Raw genomic sequence first — 15,788 nt, 5'->3', positions numbered from 1 at the left:
TTCAATCCAGTTGGGGTCTTCATTTTGAGGGAGCAGGTAGAACATGAAAGAAAGTTGAGCAGGGTTCAGAAGAGTGTACTTCCAAGTCTCACCTCATGTGCTCCCTCTCTCTTTATATATTCACTTACAGACAGCGGAAGAAGCAGAGCCAGCGCTGGGAGGGAGGAGGAAAGAGCATACAGAACGTTTTGGCGCCCTTTAGCTTCTAATTTACTATTTTGCTTTTTTGCAATGTTACCAAAAGGACATTCTGGGAAAGGAGGAAAGAGGTAGAAAATGCTTCCCATCCTCTATCCTTCACATCTCAGAAGAAAAAGATACAGCGTTTGAGTGAGAGCACAGTCCCAAACACAGCAGAGTGTGTGGCAAAGAACAATGAGCTCCCAAGCCTGGGCATTGTGTGCATCTACCTCCTCCTCTTCCCCCCAGACGTGATCAACCAATATGACAAATCTCTAGAAATCACTATATATCCAAACCAGGCCACTGAAATTAACCCCAGTTCATAGTTTATGGTACAAACTCAAGGAGTAAAACCAAGATGAGATGTATTTTACCAGAACTGCTTTTATTATTATAGCAACACTTTCACCCTTCTTAACCACCATGGATTTCTCAATTCAAAGGAAACACTGTACAAAAAAACCCAAAATGTTTGCCTGGTAATACTAGAATTACAAGAAAAATATTATGTTGACATTAATCAGAAATTTGACAAGTGCCTTTCACAACCAACAACTACTTTTGACACAGGGTTCATTTTTATGTGGTTAAAATCCATACTTAAGAACTGGCATTCTATTTTAATTATGTCACCAGATTTTTTTGAGAAAGCATTTTTACTGAATTGTAACAGTAAGAACTAGTGGCTAAGGCTCCTCATTTTAGTTACATGGGTGCACAAACAAAATAATATCTTTGATTTCAATAATTGGTCAATGTAACTCAGGAGTAAACAGACATCAGATAGTAGCATGCTGACTGCATAGAAACATTCTGAGCTTCTAATCTCCAAGAACATTACTGCTTCAAGGAAAAACTCAGCATAAGAAGTGAGTAAATCAAAGTAACTGCAACCAGCATGTAAAAATAAATCTCAGAGAAAAGACACTTCAACAATGAATCATATTGTTTTCTTCCCAGCAATTTCTTGAACAGCCAGTTTCAGTGATGAAGCCTTTAATGTTGTCTACCTCTTACTACTTTTCTGATTCTGATCATCTGCTTTTCACACTTTAAAAAGAGAAAGGGGGGGGGGGGAAGAAGAGAAAGAAAAAAAATAAAAACCCACCCCTTCCTATGCTACTGAAAATGCTACGATTAAATTCATTTGCATAAAATCTTCCTTTCACAATTCCATACCTACCACAGATGAAAAAAGCGCATCTTTTAAACACCTAAGTCCACTTCCTCTGCATGTCCATTTAAATTAAATGTTTCCCAATCTCACACCTATTTAAAATGGTAACAAGTTAAACCTTTCCCTGAGAGCCCTTTCTCTACTGAGCATTACACAGACGCGACACTCTCTAGAGAACACACACACACACAAAACCCACCCAAACAAAAACAAACGAAAAACCCACAAACCAAAAAACGCACCCAAACAAAAACAAACAACAACAACAATAAAAAAAAACCCCACACGGGAGAAAAAACGCCGGCCCCAGTCCCCTCGTGCGTGCGTCCTCCCGGGGCAGGCGCGGGCAGAGCGAGGGGCTGGCGAGAGGCTCCATCCCCCAGCCCCACGCCCGCAATCCCCCTCCGCGCCCTTCCCGCGCCGAGCCCGGGCATTCTCCCCCGAGCTCCCTCACCCAGCGCCGCCTCCTTTTCTCTCCCGCACTTCGCTGCTACCGATAAAAAAATAAATAAAGAGACCCGCGCCACACACGTAAGGGCCTCACCCCCCGCTCGCGGCCACAACAAAACCCCAGCAAGTTGCGCCGCTCCGCGCCCACCTACCGCGGCGGTTCGCTACACCATCAACGGCGGCTCCGTCTGGCTGCCGGGACAAAGCGGTGGCGGCGGGGCCGCGGGGCGGGAGCGGGGCGGTGGCGAGCGGCTCCCCTCTTGCCCGGGCGGCGGCGGCGACGAGCGGCAAGGGTCCCCGCGCAGTACCTCAGCAGCGGCAACCCAGGGGCATCTTAACGGGGAGACAAGGAGCGGGGCGGTGACCGGGCCGGGGCGGGGCGGGGGACCGTGGGGAGGGGGGGAAGGAGAAGGAGGAGGAGGAGGAGGAGGAGGGGCGGCGGCGGCGGCGGCGGGCTGGGGTCCAGGCAGCCGAGCGCTGCCTCCGCCTGCCTTCCCTCACGCACGCACGCACGCACGCACCGAACGGGCACCCAGCAACGCAGCCAGGCCGGAGCCGCATGCCAGTATCCGGCCTCCCCATTGGCGGAGGAGGGACACCCCGTGACCCGGCAGGAGGTCGGAACCAATCGGCGAAGTGGATGGAAGTGATTTAAAAGAATAGGGGGAAGGCGGGGGAGGGGGGCCGCGGCCCGCCGCCCGCCTGCACAAAGGCGGCTGTCGCCGCCACAGCCCGCAGCGGGGTGCGCGGGGAGGGTCAGTCACGCTACACCCCGCAACCGTTCGGCGGGTTGGCCTAGCTGCCCGACGCCAGGAGCGGCCCTTTGTAGGTTGCCTTCGTCCCCTGCTACAACGAAGCAACAGCAGGGAGCGTGAGCGCAGCCACCGCGCGGCCTGCCCCGGTCCCCCCCGGCCCGCTGGCCCTAGCGGGCGGCTGGGCACGGCCCGGGCGGCAGCGGCACCGCACGAGGCCTGGCGCGAAGGCGGGGCAGCGCCGCGCCGCGCTGCGGCAGGTCCGCAGCTCCCCTCAGCCGCGGGCGGGCGGGCGGCCCCGGGCCGGTGTGCCTGCCTAGCGCCCTGGCCGGAGAGCTGGCAGCCTTGCGAGTCAGCGTGTTTGAAACGTCTTCAGGCTCTGCCAGGAGCCGGTGGCTGCACGGTGGCTGCGGGCCGTCGGGGCCGCGCTCCGTATCGGGCACCTTCGGCCGCCGCCGCTGCTGTGCCGAGAGGCCGCGCTCTGCCCGCGGGCGGCCGGGGCGAGCAGCTTGCCGCTGTCTGCGCCGTGAGGCCGTTGTCACAGCAGCAGAATGCCAATTTACCGAAATTAATAAATTGCTTGGTCACTTAGATCTTTAAGCTGCTGCATCTCTGAGCTATCACGTAGTTAACAAAAGGCAGCGTTGAAGGTACCAGTGCCAAAAATAAAGCGAACTTCTTATTTAACGTTAACCTCACCTTTCAGCCACGGAACACAGGCCAGCAAAATAAATCACATGGCGGGAAAGAAAGTCACATGTTCTTCCTGGGGATCTGAGAAACTTCATGTGGAATTATATCTGCGTTTTGAAAAAGCACTAGGATGTGTCAGGACAGATTTTGCCCTTAATTACACTTGTGTAACACCAGCTGTTTGTGTTTTCTGTAAACCGTCTTCATGGCTGAGTCTAGTAGTACCACAGGAGGTAAGTTTGAGGCTGTTAACATTACTGCCTTCAGCACAGGGAAGCAGGAACTGTTGTCACTGAAGGCGAAAGGCATATACAAGGAGATTTGAGGTCTGTACATCAGAGGAACTTAGTTCTTTGCCCTGACCATACAGGGCAAATTTATCCCTGGCATAACTTCAGAGGCGTTACCACCAGGGGTTGAGACACAGAGCTGACGGCGTGCTAATAACTAATTTAGATAAGCGTCTAAAAATGCACATCAGTTAAATGGCTGAGACAGTCATTTTGGAGGCTACACTTAAGCTGTTCTTTATAGAGTCTGAGTCCATCTCTCCTATTTTCTCTTCTAATTACAATTTTTTGTTCTTTCGTCTCTGGATGTATGCATTAAAAATTGTATGAATTGCCACAACGGTGGCCTTGCCTTCAGCTTTCCCCAGTCACAGTGTCGGTGATGGGAAAATTCTCCACAACAGCCTCTCTCTCCCAGCTCCCCCTTCTCTCCCTCTTTCCTTTTCTGCTAACCTTCTGGTGATAATATCACCACACAATGGTTAGAAGTATTTACTCACAGCATTTTGATGTCATGTTTTGTTGTTAAACAAAAGTCAACATGTCTGGGGGGAATTTCCTCCTATATTGCATAACTAACATCTGTGTACCCCCTGAAATTCACACAAGTTGAACTGCTGGAGTAGGTGGTTATTCACAGCCAGTTATAGCAGGCATACTTATGTCCTTGTACCATGAATGAGTGATCCATTTACAAGTTTGCTTCTTAACCAGAGGATTGTTGCAGGAGTAGCATTCAGAGCTGCTGCTGCTGCTTTTTTTGGTTTGGTTTGGTTTGGAGGGGCAAAGATGCGGTCCTCCCTGTGGACAATAATAAACAAAGCCACAGAGCTTGTCCTGTAATTTTCTACTAGCTAAAGCTAGAAGGTTTAGTTAACACACGGAAGATCAAGGAAGACCCAAATGCTGCAGAGAGAGATCACTGCTCCTCTGTCTGGTGACTGCAGATTTTCACGGCTCACATTCCAGCAAAGAGAGATTGATGGTGAAATGACTGGGCATATTCTACATGTAAAATATTTTATGTACATATAGATTGTCTATATGAGATAGTAGCAGGTCTCTAACAAGGCAGTTTCTGACATCTTTGCAACATTTCATGCATCTATCCCCCAGCGCTCCTGGGAGGTATAAAATTGCTGATGCAGAGAAAAGCTAATTGGCCAAATCCACAAAGAGACTTAAATTCCAACATGCCACATAAGGTATCTACACACAAAATGTTAATCCTCAAAATCCTGTTCCTTACCCCTGGATATTTCTAAAGATCTGATGCAGCAACATTTCTGCCGAGTATTCTGGATCTGAAACATTGCTTCTTCTGTCAACTGGAAATGCATCTGTCTTCACTGCAAACAGGGTCACACCAGAGTCCCATTAGTATTCACAAACCCACTGGCAGGGCTGCCTGTCCCCATTACATGCACAGGTGTCCATGCAGTAGCTGCATCATGGAGCTCATTTAGCCAAGAGCACACCCTTAGGTGCTCCAGGAGCCTTGCTGAGGGCTGCCTCGTGCCTTTCAGGTTAGCAGAAAACGCATAGTGTGGCTCCTGCCTCACCTGCTGCTTTCCCATCTTCCATGCTCTCATAGACCTCCTGTCCAAAGCTGTTCTGGCAGCTCCCTTTTGGGCCTCTCAACTACAGTCTGCTGGCCATGCATCCGGCATCCACCGAGGCAAAAAGACATAGCAGAAACTTCAAATGTTTGATATTACTATTTTTATGCTATGGAAAAATCATATTGTGTTTTGTCCGTTATCATTAAAACTTCTTCACTATAGGGAAAAAAAAGAAAACAGTGGCAAAGTACCAGCTTACTGAAGGGACAGAAGGCAGGCGCTGATGCAAAATAAAAAACACTTTCAGTTAAAACAGGCCATCAGTGAGCAAGGAGTTACAATGTTTCATGACAGTGTTGCCACCACACCCAGATAACAGTCATAGGGTAGGGAAAAAGCATCTCTAGTGTGTCCAGCAAACCTTAGAAACACTGTTGAAGGGAATAAATGTATTTGCATAATAATGACACTAAGCATTTCTGGATTTATTAGTGTGATGCAAGAATTCTTACCCTGTGTAAAGGAGGATTCTGTGAACAACTTTTGACTCCTTTCAGATGCTGATCTGTTTCCTGCATGTGCATAAAACGCTACCCTTTTGCTGCAAAGTTGTCAGTGTATTACAGAGACCGTGAACTTACCTGTTCAGTCAGTAGCCATGGGGGTTTATTACATGGATAATTGACTCTGTTCTGGCCTAAATCGTTCTTTTCTTTGTAGTTTTAGATAACATTTCTTTCTTTCTCTCTTTGTTAGCCCTTGCATCTGTTGGATCTGACATCTGTATGTCAGTGTATGTGGTATACTTCTTAAAATTGCCTCTTTGCAAAGGTGTTTAAACATGTCTCCTTTTTTAAATAACTGTCATCTTGCCAAGTGAAGGAAACAAACACCTATGAGAAAAAAAAAAAAATCTAACCAGGAACTATAAAGCCAAAAACCCACCAATACTGGGAATTCTGTGAACACCATTTCAACCCAGCTGGTTAAAGTAAGGCAGATATATATATTTTTTTAATTCTACAGTCATGAAATTACAAACCAGTTCTTAACCATGACAAATGAGTCAGGTTCTAACCTCAGCAATGCAGTAAAAGCTCAGCTCTAATGAAACAGGCAAATGTCAATACAGCGATTAGCTTGGAAGATAATATTCTGAGAGGCTTTTACAGATGACCTAACTCCACTCACAAAAAAGGATTATATTCTTTCTTTCCCTTTGTAATATCTGAATACCAGCCCTTTAGCTGAAAACTGTTTGCTGAGGGGTGGGGGTGTTGTGTTGCTGGTTTGGTTTGGGTTTTTTACTGTAGAAATCACAAGAATTTAAAATCTCATTTTCTCACATATTACTAGAGAGCTTTTTTGAAGTCTCATACCACTTGAAGGACAATGCACTGGATGGTTGTGAATGCCTCCCACACATGGTTATCTCTATTTAAAACTGGCTGTATGGGTTAAAATGAAAGCAAAAGTAATGTAAATGAGATTTAAATCAATTTGAGCATATTCACACACATTCAAATGTACACACAAATACAGTGGCTCAACAGAATCTGTTAACAAGAATCATATTATTTGTTCATCTCATACAACTTTTCAAAACCTGGAAAAACAGGTTACCAACAGAGTAGGCTGAGGTGACAAGTTACTGGGTATCAGCTACTACATGGTGACTGTACTACAGGTGGTCTTGATGTCCTGCAGGGCCACTGGAAGAGGAAGAAGCTACTGGTTATTTATCATGGAATGAAAACATGCCCGCTGCAGAGGGCACGGTGTCGGTGACACACAGCATGTTCACATCCAGCTTCCACCTTGGTGGCTTCTTTCAGATTCTTTAACATCAGGCTCCTAAGCCACCTTTGAATACCTTTTCCATCATCTAAAAAAAGTGTCTTGTCTGTATCTGTGCGCATGGCCCAGCCATTGTATCCTTGCTATGAAGTTTTGAATACATTGATCATGGAATCACAGAATCACTTAGGTTGGGAAAGACCTTTCGGATCATCAAGCCCGACCGTTAACCTGACACTGCCAAGGCAACCACTAAAACCTATCATTTCACGATTGCTATGCCCAAGATGGTTTTCAACCATCGCATCACCCACCAGTCCTCCTCCATTTGCAAACAACAGGTCCCACAAGGCGCCTTCCCTAGCTGGCTCCCTCACCAGCTGCATCAGGAAGGCCTCTTCCACGCACACCAGGAACCTCCTAGGCTCTTTCCTCTCTGCTGTGTTGTATCGTCAGCAGATGTTTGGTGCATTGAAGTCACTGGTGAGAGCAAGGGCTAGCGATTGTGAGACTTCTCTCAGCTGTTTATAGAATATTTTGTCTGCCTTTTTGTCCCGGTTGGGTGGTCTATAACAGACTCCCCCCAGGATATCTGCTTTGTTATCCTTCCCGCTGCTTCTTACCCATAACACACAACCCTATCACCACCATCATTAAGCTTTCGCCAATCAAAATACTCCCTAACATACAGGGCTAGCCCAACACCCCTCCTTCCTTGCCTATTCTTTCTGAGGAGTTTATAGCCGTCCATTGCAGCACTCCAGTAGCGCGAGTCCTCCCACCATGTTTCCACGAGGGCAACTATGTGATGGTTTTCCTGCTGCACAATGGCTTCCAGCTCCTCCTGTTTGTTGTCTGTGCTGCGGGCATTGGTGTAGATGCATTTCCATTGGGGTATTGATCCCACCACCTTTCTGGGGGGAGAACCCCTAATTCCTGCATGATCATTCACAGGTGTTTCCATGGTTTCTAACACACAGCACATACAACCCTGAAATTTCTGGTTTTAATGTTCTAAAACATCCCAGAAATGTAAAATGCTATAAATCAGTTTCCTCATTAAAGAAATATTTAAAAAATCTTTTTATCTTTTAAAGGTGTTCCATTTCCCTGACTCAGACCATTTCCTAGTGGGTTCTGCATAATGAATATTAGCAGAGGTTGGCTTACCACAGTGTCTAGTGAGACTCATTTATCAAAGCCCAGGATGTGCACCACACAAAGGAATAAAAAAACCAACGATTAAAAATGAACAAAAAAATTCAGCCCTAACAATCGTTCCTCTCATTTTTGTATACTTGGGCATGTTCCAGTGCATGCAGCGAGAAGACAAAATGGCCATCTGCAGAACATGAAATGCATTTAACGAGAGATTTGTACACCTTGAAAGTCACCGGTGCTGAAGCTGCAAATGACTAATGACAGCCTTTCCTCATGAGTCAGATTAATTGCATCACCCATTGATGCTTATTTCTGTGTCCCGTTTATACCTAGTGATAGTTACAAGGTAATTCATTCTGTCGTTTACATACCAGATAAAATCTGATATGTAAAGAAAATATAACAAACTGGCTCTTAACCTGAAACAGCTTTTGGATAGTGTCGCAGCTCTATCCAAAGTAGCCGGCTGCAACAAGGCTTTTACCACCTCATCCCAGGTTAACTTCAATAAATAGTTCCCACACCTTGCCCCAGCACAGCCACCCCCACAAGGTTTCAAAAGTCCATCTGCTGTCCGTGCTGTTTCTTCATCCTCTTCATGCCAGCCCACCCTGCGTCTTGCCCCTGCTGCGTCCCAATTCTTCCTTCTCCAGGCTCCTCTTCCAGCCGGCCTCTCCTCATCCGAGCCCCCTTCTTCTCTCTGCTTCTCCCAGAGTCTGTCCTTGTCTCTCCTCCATCCAGGGCACTCTCTCTCTCCTCCCTCTGCTTCTTCCAGGTCTCTTTTCATCCAGAGCTCCTCCTCCATACCCCTTAGAGCTTTTTAACTACTTAGCAGGAACCAGCCACAGCTGCACATTATCCACGTCAGCCAACCCACCGCCCCTGAAGCCAGCCCACAGCTGTATGTTATCAATGTTAATTAACCCAGCTTCATTCCTCTACAGGATAGTAATAACGTTACAAACTGACAGTAGTCCTTTTAAGCAGAATACTGTAAAAAGGACTCTAAGCACCAGAGGGTTTTGTGTGTGGTGGTGGTGTGTGTTACGCTACCTTCTCACTTTCAAGCACCATAGCCTCGTGTCTGAGAAGTGGCAGACGCTGGACATCAACTAGTAACCAGTACGTGCACATTCACACACACAAATGTGCGGGCACGCTTAGATCTGCTCCTGTAGCACCACACAGAAAAGCCAGAGGCATTATTAGTCTTACTTTTGCCAACAGAGAAGTGCCAGCTTTGCATAAGGTCATGTCCTGCAGACGCACCTGCGCGCTTGGGCAAGGTGCCTTGTGTAAACCACAGCTATGATCTATCCCAGCACAGAATCCCAATTCCATCTAAACTCCTGGGCTTTTGTAAAGGGACCTCACTGTCAACAACAAGCCTGCATATGTAAAAAACAGTTGAATCTGAAATTACAGACGGGAAAGCTGGTGGCCTCCAACACAGCAGAAGCACCATGATTTTGGAGCCGGCTCGCCAGCCTTGCAGAAAAGGCAGCTCTAGAATCACAGGATTGGTGCAACAAGGCACAGCATCTTGCTAAACTGGACAGACAGTGGTTTCCACGTGCAGTTGAGACCCGGGGGTGGTGGAGGGGGTTCAGATCTTTGAAATGCCTGCCATTGAGTCTGCTGACCTGTCAGCAGATCTGCCGGCTGCCTGGGGAGGCCGAGTTCCGCCACTCTGGGAAGGACCCCCATCTTTCCGATGCAGCTGTCCTTCTCCACGGTGGCAGGACAGGTTTCCAGGGAGCAACAATAAGGCTCCTGCTGCCGGCACAACAGGACCACAGGCGGAGGGGGTACAGAAAGGACGTGTGGCACATACGCCTCTGTGCCTTTGAAGAAAAATCAGAGCCAGGACAGTGGAGGGAAGAACACTCCAAAAAGCTGTTTGATATGTCTGGATCCCAAGGCCTACATGCTTTCTGTTTGTTCAAAGGTTTGCTCTGATGTTTTTGAGCCATTCTCTACTGCTAATGTCAAACTCCTCATCTGTGCACTTACTGCATTTCCACTATAAATTCACTGCTTCTCCTTTAGTGCAGAAAGTAGTAAATGGATTTACAAGCTTCTCTTCTTGTCCTAACTGACTGATTTCACTTTAAAGTGTTATAAATGGCCAAAGCGTTCAAGGGAGAGAGAGATGGATTGATTTCAGATTTGCATTTTTGTCCTTCCCACCACAAACCTGCTCCTCCAGGAGGAGGTTTCTGGCTCCCACCTCGCCATTGTAGCTGCTCCTTCCCTGGTGTTGCAACACTGCTACCTTTGATGGTACATTTGAATGTCCTTTTTTAAAAGGAGAAAAAAACATAGAGACAGAAATGGGAAAATTTCCATTTCAAGCACCATGTCTTTTTTCCCCTCAGCTCTTGTTATCTTCAAAGCACTGTACAAAATCAACTGATGAATTCTCCCCACCTTACTGGAAAGTGTCATCCATCCCACGGGACAGGTGAGCAACAGAGAAATGGAGCAACACATCTGAGGTCTCAGAATAGGTCCGGAGCCAAGGAGCGCTTGCAACCTCTGGGCACCTGCGTGGGGACTCTTCCCTCTGGAGGGGCCTGTTCTTAACACTCTTGATCCTGAACAGCTGGGCAAGAGGATTTTAGGTTTTGTTAATTAACAGAGAAATCTATTTCTAAAAGACATATACCCCTCCTGTTTAGAAGCTGAAGGCAGGTTCAGGCTGTACATACCTAGAAACTTCTACTCTTTGGATTTTGATGGGACAGTAGACAAAATTTTAGGCTCTGCATTCAGCTATTCCCACTGTCAGTGATTTTATAGCCTGCATAAAAGCCACGGTATGCATCTTTCAATCGCTGTTTATTGGAGGAGATGAGAGAAGAACCTGAGTACCACAAAGCATAAAAACCACAGGTTAGGACTTACTTAAGGCAGTGCAGTAAAATAGATCAGTCAGCTTTGCAACAGAAGAGCAGTGCAGCAGCCTGCGAGCATTTTTTCCCCAGCTTTTGTTTGCAGACCTGCTTCAATGAGGAGACAAATGAAAAAAAAAATGGTGTGGAGTAAGGAGCATATCCTGGAACCTGCCTTCACAAAAGCCCTGCAGCTCCACTCTGATTCACAAGCGAGTCTTTTTCAGGGATTTGTCACCTACCCTGCAATGTACTGGCTTAGGAGCTTTAGCATACACTGCTTTTTTCAGCATCCTTTTGATTTTGCATGTATTCACAGTAGTGCAAATGAGACATGGTCGGCATTAGGTTTCTGATGCAAAAACTCTCAAGCCCAACCTATACTAATACTCACCCAGCAGCTGGTGCCTCTGGAGCACTGGCAAAGCTGGGGTGTCAGCAGGGCATTTTCTAGGCAGGACTCCATTACGCACAGCCATGCAGCAACTCTCCAGACACCTAAAAACTATGAGGACTCTGGTCATCAATGAGAGGGAAGCAAAAGGACAGCACACATGTTCTGCCCTACAAAACCTCACCCCTCTTCCCTTCCTGGTGTAGGCAGCGTTTGGGGAGAAAGTAGCCCCAGATTCAGTGCATTTGCATAGCTTTTGGTGTTGTCTCTGGGACAGTGGTTAAGTTAAACCAATTTAATCCAGTCAGGTCGTAGTGCTGTTTTCTGTCCTTGGGATCTATGAACACTGGTCACCTAGGCTGATACTGGAAGCCTCTAATTGGAAGCAATCTGACACTTACTGGGTCAGTTTGATGAACATTCATCCTGTCACTCTAAATAAGCAATGAAGGGTCAGTTTATCACAAGCCACCAAAAATAAGGGCTACACACTTTGCTGAAGGGCTTTCAGAAGCAGATTGAGAACTCTCAGGGGAGGCATTTTCCCTGTGCCTTCTCCCAAGGTCATCCTCACACCACACCTTCTCACCACCACCCCCTCCCCGCCTGGTAGCAGGGGCTTATTTGCTCCGCTTTCTGTGCTTAACTCAAGGGATTTCACCGCTGGGACGTAGACTGGAAAAGCATCTTAACGTGCATTTTAGTTTTAATGGGTAGCATAGGTACCTACTGCATAGGTAGTTGAATTAACAGTCAGTCCTCTTATTTTCTAGCAGTGGACGCCTGTTTAATGCAATATATATTATTCAAGACCCTTCTGCAAAATCTCAGGGAATGAGAACAAGCACCTACAATGAGACATGGATACAGCCCACAGCAACCAACTGAGGAATATTGGGATCTGGATGTATGAAGTTCTATCTATGTCTTTTGCTTTGACCAATGCAGCTGCTTTAGGACATTGGCGCCTTCATGGCTGACGCTGTTCGCAAGCATTTTGTAAGCAAGAGTCTGCTGCTGCTTTCAGATGACTTCTCAGGTTAGAACACGTCATTAAAATGCTAGCTGCTAAAGAGAGACTCAACAACAGAAGTAAGTGGGTTTTGTGGGGTGAGGGCTTCAGGCAATTCGTGTGTTGCAAGTTAAATGTACACAAAAAGCAAAGTTTCTTCTTCCCTGTCCACACATAAATTGTGTTGGGTCACCCTGAAATTGAGATACTCAGTAATGTGTAATATTAGCAATGAAAACATTTCGCCTGGCAGGAAGTGTTTGGGTTCCTTGGTAGTTTGTTTTAAAAGCTTTCTTAAGGAGTTTTCAAGAGAAACAACCCTTCAAAACAAACTATGTCAGTGAAAGTGTTTTGTTCTCAAAATGACAAAAAGCCCCACACCATCATGAAAATAATATTTTCAGCTCAAATCCATTTGCCAAATTTGTAAATAGTTCCAGGTGGGCAAAAGTGATCTTTGCCATTCATCCCTGCTAGCAGGAGTTTGATCTGTCTGAACTGACGCATGTGGCAGAGAAGGAGCCACTGCTTCTGCGAAAAGCCCTTTCTGGGCAGCACAGCGTGCTTGGGTCAGTTCTGGTCCTTGCAAAGAAACCAAGGAAGACCAACATTCTGCTTTTGGAATGCACCAATCCAAGTGCTCTCCCAGCTCATTTTCCAAGGGAACACTACACCTCCTCTGCCCGTCACAGAACTCCCTCATTCTCAGTTTATTTTTTGGACAAACGGCTTAACCTCATACACCTTGTTGCACTAGTAAAATTGCTGGTTGCTGACAGCCAGCATCAGCAAGGAGAGATGCTGAACCAGAGCTGAACTTAGCTGGACTGCAAGTACAGCCAGGGAGAATGAGGCTCAACCCCGTTAGAAGTACAAGGTGGCAGCCCAGGGATGCTCAGCACCGGTCATGGTGCCTCCACTGCAGACACCGTTGTCAGCAAGGTATCATCTTGCCTGGGCTTTGTCCATTTTGCAGAACTAGTTTGTATTTCTTTTCTCTCCTGTAACTTAAGCCTGTAACTGCCACACTGGATGATTAAATGTGTTTCTAGACAGAGCTAAGACTGTGCATCATGTTACAGACATGAGATTTCACCCCACATACACTTCAAGTGTGGCACAAGCAGGTGATCTCGACCTTGAGATTATTTTCTTCCTTGTAGTTTATTTTCTGTCTCTCATTTTTATCATCTGAGTTCTTCACTCAACCCTTTTTCTTCCTCCCTGCCTCAGTTCTCTTCCTTGGTTTTTATTGAGTTTTGGGGTTTTTTTTCCTTCATTTTTACCTTCAGTTTTGCTTAGCAGAAGCGAATGCTGCAGCTGGTATGGCTTTATTTCTTCTTCTTTCCCTCCTCCACAACCTGTACTTCTAGTCCCTATGACTGCATCTATCTGTGGAGCGCAAAGTACATGTCGAGTGGGTCAGATCTGATAGCATTTCAGGCCCTCCTGGGGACCAAAAGAGGGAACACAAGTAGGTATCTGTCTTGCTGTAGAAATGACCAAACCTGGACTCCTCAGGATGGGACAGCCTGAGCATCATCACAGTGACCCCAGCAGTCAGATGAGGGAGAAGGCTATGTTCCTATGGGCTCAAAGAGGAGCAAGGTTCTGGCATTTTATTCTCACACCCACCCACAGCTCCTATCTACAAGGAAATCATTCACCCAGCAATACAAAGAGAACAGTAATAAAAGCTTTCCGAGGGAGTGGTGGGACTAAGCCGGTGCCTGGCACAGTTCTTTAAATCCTGCTGTGAAAGGGAGCATGAGGCCACAGCCTGAGATGCTGCTTCAGGGCAGGCAGGTCTGGCTGGCTGCCCAGCAGAGATCATCTCTCCCTGTATCCACCATCTACCTTCATGTCTCATTGCAGTCTACAAAGCAGCAGGAAAGCCAAATATCCTCGTTCCAGTGGTGAAAACCCAGCAACTGCACTCCCTTCATCTGCTTTTACTGATCCTGTGCACTGTTGCAGGGCTTCTCCCTTCAGCCACCGGCTGACAAGCCCCCAGCAGCACGCGAGGCTGTTTACACAAGTCTTCACGTCTGTGAATGAGCAAGTGGGTGTTGATGAAGCACTGCAGTCAATTAATTTCCTTCAAAGAAAGATGGCTCGCTCCCACGGCTTCTGCCTCTCCAGAGACAGGGAAACATGGCATGGCTTGCCAAGGTCCCTTCCTGGAGACATCAGAAGGCATGGCAGCCCAGGGCAAGCGGGGCATGCCACAGGCTCCCCCAGAATAATCTCGCTGGCTGCACCATGAGACAGTGATATTTTGTGCCTGGGATAAGCAAGCAGGAGGGGAAAAAGCACTGGGTGTAAAATTATTCTTACCTACATGAGAGGCAGTCAAATGTCCTACCTAGCAGGTGTCAAGATTTCACTGAGCTGAGCAGTTCCTTTGAGGAACAGAGTTGATCCACTGTTCAAATGCGTTCAAGTTTTGTTTCTTTTTAAAATCAATGATGTGAGAAAAAAAAAATACCATTTCTAACATTTTTGAATGACACAAAAATTGGGGAAGAAAGGTGAATAGGATGAAATGTGGACACTGAGCAATCCATATCATCACCCCAGGCAGCTTTGTGTTATGGACACATGTAAAGTCAGGTCTCTGGCAGTGAGCTTCTGACAGGACCAAACTCAACTGGGAAGGTTACCGTACTGCTGTGTTTGACACTGCTGCCACTGCTGGAAGGTAGGGTCCAGTTTTGATGCCCATGGTACTAGAAAATGGGTGAGCAGGCTGTGTGGGTGGTTCAAAATAACCAAGGGATTGGAAAACAGCCTTTGCACTGCCAGCTTCAGCTTCTGAGAGTGAAGGTTATGAATGATGTGCTTATCCCCTACAAGGGGCCAATGTCTACTGAGAAAGCCAAATGTTGAATCATTTAGTTTCTCATCGATTATAGAGGGATGACAACGTTCCTTTCCATCCAGTACAAACTCTTCGAGACAAGGGCCATACAAGACCCAGAAGCCAAGACATTAGGAAATTAATACTTAAGAGCAGGCAGAGGTACAATGCAGAAAAGCTACCTCTACAGACCTAGCAACAGAGCCAGCAGGTAATGGGAAATCTTCCCCACTCCAGTCCTTCACATCACTCCATTATATATCCTGTTACCTGAACAGCTCCCAAAAGTGCTACCTGCCTCTCCTCTCTGCTCATCAGTCTTCTCTTCTGCCTGCCTCTTTCTTCAGATCGGCTTTTAAGGCTGCCTGCTATTCTCAGAATAGCCTCCTACTTCATGTTTGCTAAGCTGATGCCTCCTTCTGCTCCAAAGAGTGCCATCCCTGCAAATTATTACAGTAATAAAGACACTGGCTGCGCTACATTTGCACTCCGTTACAAAGCACAGCCTTTCGAGTAGGAGCTCCGTGGGGACAGTACAGAAAGGTGAGGAGCTATGCAGCAGG

The 15,788-nt window shown here is 46.8% G+C and overlaps 1 protein-coding gene across 1 annotated transcript in view; it reads right to left on the bottom strand.

Moving 5' to 3' along the window:
• The window catches only part of RERE (arginine-glutamic acid dipeptide repeats), a 326,197-nt gene extending 311,254 nt beyond the window's left edge, over positions 1–14,943 (bottom strand). The window contains exon 1 of the mRNA XM_080377911.1: positions 1,963–14,943. The gene's annotated coding sequence lies outside the window, so the exon portion shown is untranslated. The remainder of the gene's footprint in view (positions 1–1,962) is intronic.
• Positions 14,944–15,788: the final 845 nt, after the last annotated feature.

The sequence above is a fragment of the Falco punctatus genome (genome assembly GCF_963210335.1).
Source record: "Falco punctatus genome assembly, chromosome: 3".
Taxonomy (NCBI): domain Eukaryota; kingdom Metazoa; phylum Chordata; class Aves; order Falconiformes; family Falconidae; genus Falco; species Falco punctatus.
This window is presented reverse-complemented; position numbering and strand designations above follow the sequence as displayed.